Below are 4,811 nucleotides of genomic sequence, written 5' to 3'. Positions count from 1 at the left end.
ACAAACAAAGCTTTTCCACAGGACCCTGTAAGGTAAACATCTATTTAACAGATGTAAACATGAAATATTTTGGATATCACACAATTACTAAATGATGAAGCAGAAGGGTGAATTCAGATACTCTAACAATTAACCATGATTGTTAGAAAAAGTTAGCTTTACTAAAATATTTTGTTTTCCCAAATTCAGTAAATATTTTCTTTATATTTAAATCTTATTTTTGTTTAAATAAATAAAGGTGTGCATCTTAAATTCAGATTTCTTTGCCTTGTATTTAATCAAGGAAAATCTCTTTTGAAATTAACTTTCTTTAAATTCAAAATCAAATTTTCCTCAGCACAAACATGAAACTGGGTTCACCAACACTTTAAGGTTTTTTTTCCTTTGTTCATATAGACAAAAATATAAAACACGTATGCCAGATGCTAGGTATGGTACATGTACTCACAATATATATTCACATGTACATATATATCCTATTTACTTGGCAGGGATATATCAAGGCAAATGGCTGAATAAGTGAGAACTTCACAAATCCAAGTCCTTTTGTGGTTAGATGGCTGAGAGATGGTGATAGCTGAAATGAACTAAGGAATGATAGAGAAGTCTGGAACAACAAGATTGGGTAAGGAGTTTGAACAAGGAGCAGAGACACAAACATTTAATGTCTAGTATGTTGACCTTGATTTGATTATAAAGAACTTAGGAACCTAAGAAAGCATCTGTAATCCTATTTGTAGTTCAGACAAGAACTCTAGGATGTTGTTAAGTTTATAATGTCATTGTGTGTGTGTGTGTGTGTGTGTACATAAAAATGGAGCAATATGAAGGCAAAGGTCTCCACACTAATGTTAGAGAGTACCAACTTAATGACCAAGTAATAAAAGACAAAAGCAGACTGTGAGCAGTGCCATAATATGAAGACAAAACAAAGTAGCATGCGAGGAATGCAGCTCAAGATGAAGGGAACTTTATATTCCACAGAGAAGTTAAGATAAGAAAAGCAGGAGGTTCATTGGATCAGAAAGGTCACTATTGACTTTAAGAAGAGACAGGAAGAAGTGGTGGGGACAAAAACCCAGCCAGGATGGATTGAGTAATGAGGGGAAAGAAGTAGACACCCCAGCAGACAACCATGTGGTTGACGAGTGGGTAATGATTACAGCAAGCTCCTAAATCAGAAAGGAGATTAAAATGGTTTTCTTTTCTCTTTCTTATTTTCTTCCTTCTTTCCTTCCTTCCTTCCTTCCTTCCTTCCTTCCTTCCTTCTTTCCTTCCTCCCTTCCTGTCTCTTTCTTCCTTTCTTCCTTCCTTCCTTTCTTTCTTTCTTTCTTTCTTTCTTTCTTTCTTTCTTTCTTTCTTTCTTTCTTTCTTTTGAAGTCAAAAGCCCTTTATGGTGATGGCACTGCAAAGAAATGAACCTAAGAATGTGGAAGGTAAATGCATATGATAGAATGAATCTCTAAAGATGTGGGAATGAAGAGTGACATATCCAATATGGGCAGGAAGTGATGTCATGAGTGCAGAGTATGATGAAAGAGAGGCAACTTGTTATTTACATAGACTACCTAGCAAGGCGTTTATGGGCTTTTTGACAGTTTCCCTTTGCTTTATTTTATATATTTTTTTCTCCCATAGACCTCTCCTGTTACGTAGAAAATGAAGTACTTTGCAATAAGAGGGAATGTGATGGGTTAGTCGATTTGGAGGTTAAGGCCAAGGTTCAGAGAAAGCACATTGACAGAGATTTCTGGGCTGCGGGACTTCAGCAAAAGCCAGGACAGCAGATGACACCAAAAAGGTACACAGACCAAGCCCTATTTCCACATGCTTTGTCCTAGTCTTCCATGACAGTTGGGATAAAGTATCAGCCATTGGTGTGGGGGTCAGTTGAGGGATGAGGCGTGCAGAGCTGTTGAGGTGAATGAACAAATGGAGGAGGACAGAAAAATGTAATGTGTGACCATCACTCACTACATTGGCTTATAAACGCTTTAGATTATATTGGACACACTGGGCAGGTAGTGGGTTGTCACATGGTACAGAAAGAGAAGAATAAAAGATGATCTGTAATTCGAGATTCCTGAGAGCCCTGTCCTGGAGGCTTGGTCTCTATCTTTTGATACTGCTGAGAAGTGTGGGACCTTTAAGATGTAAGGCCCACAGGAGGACATTCTAAAATGGACTATTTGGGTATCGGGCTGGCCTGTCTTTTCTTTCCCATTCTGGCCATCATGGTGTGAGTGACCCCTTTGTCATGCACTCTTACTGTGGTGTGCTGCCTCTCAGCAGGCTGTGACCAAGTTATCAGGCACTGAAAGCCAAAATAAACCTTTCCTTCTTATGGTTTGGTTATCTCAGGCATTTTGTCTCAGTGCCTGAAAGCTAACCCACACACAGACTCCTTAATGGCTGTTTACATTCTATAAAACTTTACTTAAAAGATAAGGTAAGATGATCACCTATCTGTTTTACTCCATGCTTTGAGATGTCCTTGAGTGCTATATTAGGATGGAATTTGTCTGCTTAGCAGTACACTTCTAAAATGCCATCTAATTCAAGTTTGATGCATTGGCTTATAAAAACAGTCTGAGTTCTTGCAAGTGAAATGGTGATAACACACTTGCATTTTTCACATGCTTTACTTAGCTCCACTTTGCTCTGAGGACAGGGCAGGGGGCCAGAGGGAATGCATATCCATCTGAAAAACAAAACAAAACAAAACAAAGCAAAAACTTCTCTTAACTTTCTTGGTGAATTCACTGCTCTGAGTGCAAATATTTCTTTCTGACTTAAAACTCTTAGAGTGAAAAAACTCAGAAATTAAAAGGAGCATAGAGCTGAGGCTAAATTTAAACTGGAAAAGTACTTTATTATCTGAGTGAGTCTATTTTGTTCTCTTGGAAATAATGGGGAGTGACGTGTCTTTGCCACTAGCTGACTCTGCGTGTTTGCTTCCTTGCCAACAGCCACAGGACTGTGTGTTGATCATTATAGATGATGACATACACTCTGCTGGTACACTTTCTCCTGACCCCCACTTCGTAGGAATGGGCTGCATTTTGGACATTTTAAGCACTTGTAGCTAGTTGACAAGTTGAATATTATGGACTTGGCGTGGGGTGATTTTTTGTGTGTGTGCTAATAGTGTATCCACAGTTATATGTATGGGGACAGAGGTTCAATGTTTGGGGGATAATGTCCCCAACATAAAAGATGGCTGCCGCTGATAAAAGCATTAACTAGTCACTTTGCATTTCTGATAATTTAAGCAATTAGTAAATTATGTATAGATTACTCTTTAAAGTGCGCTTGCTGTTCAGCTTGGCTGAGGTGGAAGATGATGCTCATAGATGTGGAAACTTAATGTGCTACGTATGTACTGCTAGGTTGTAGGGCCAGAGATAACCCTAAAGCCTTGTTTCAAACATACACCAAATCAATTCTACTTCCTCACTCTTTTCCTTCCCTCTTTCTTTCTTTATGACACTAGAGATAAAACAGAGGTCTTCACTCAGAATAGGCAAGAACTCTGTCATGAGCCCCATCTCCAGACCATTCCACTCAGTCTTGAATTGTCCTAAAATATTAATAAAATTTATTGTAGTTAATTAAGCCAAGAAACCTACCTCCATGTGTGTGTGTGTGTGTGTGTGTGTGTGTGTGTGTGTGTACATTTCCATAATCTGAGGGATCAGGAATCAAAACTGTTTGTGACGGTTTGAATGAGAATGGCTCCTATAGGCTCATATATTTAAATGCATGGTCCTCAGTTGGTGAAACTGTTTAGAAAGGATTAGGGGGTGTGGCCTTATTGGATAAACTGTGCCACTGGGGCAGTCTTTACAATTTCAAAAGACTTGTGCCATTTCAAGTCTCTCCTTTTGTTTCCTATTTAAGGATCGAGATGTAAATTCTCAGCTGGCCCAGATGCCAATTTTTGCATGATGGTCATAAAATCTAATCTTCTGAAACCATAAGCTCCAACTAAACCCTTTCTTTTAAGTTGCCTTGGTCTTGGTGCTTTATTACAGTAATAGAAAAGCAACCAAGATAGTGTTATTAGCTGGTGAGGCAAGTCAGCTGCCATAGAGGATGCAGGACAAAGCAAACCTGCTTGCTTATGTTCTCAAAGACAGAATCAAAAACAAAACAAAAACAAAAACAAAAACAAAACCTCCTATAGGCTTCACCTCTTAAAGGCTCCAGCAACTCCTAGGAAAGGAAGGTTTTGTGATGTGGAGCTCTAGACAGATTTACTACTCAAACCACACCATGGCAGCCCACAAATTAACACAGAGCATTAGAACAGTGCTGTGTGGGATGGAGGAGTATATATGTCCTTGCACTCCTTAAGTTTGCGACTAAAACATCTATACCTCAAAGTAAACTATGAACTGAACAGCATAGACATTTATTATACTTAAGTTTTACAGAATCTTCATCAGAAACTCAGCTTAAGACAAAAGAAACTGAATTCAGTCTGCTTGAAATATACTATGTGAGGATGCCATAACTGGGAGTGAGCATCCCTGAATTCCACAGGCATGCAGCCCATCTGTGGCTAAGTGTTAGGCTATAGCATTTTCTTTATCCATCACTACCTGTCTTTGCTTTTAACTGTCTTCTGGAATTTGCCATGATAACAGATAGGAGATGCCACCTGGTTCAGTATTGTACACATCAATAATTTCCTGCAGTACTTTCCTTGCCCTGAGCTCTGCTTCTTAGCCTTCATTTCCGTCTGAGGAGACACTATCGCCTATTCAAGGTGCCTCTTTTGTAGAGCTCTACTTGTGCCCTCAATGGTT

The sequence above is a fragment of the Mastomys coucha genome, unplaced genomic scaffold (assembly GCF_008632895.1).
Source record: "Mastomys coucha isolate ucsf_1 unplaced genomic scaffold, UCSF_Mcou_1 pScaffold16, whole genome shotgun sequence".
Taxonomy (NCBI): domain Eukaryota; kingdom Metazoa; phylum Chordata; class Mammalia; order Rodentia; family Muridae; genus Mastomys; species Mastomys coucha.
The sequence above is the reverse complement of the archived record's forward strand: the minus strand, read 5'-3'. Positions refer to the sequence as shown.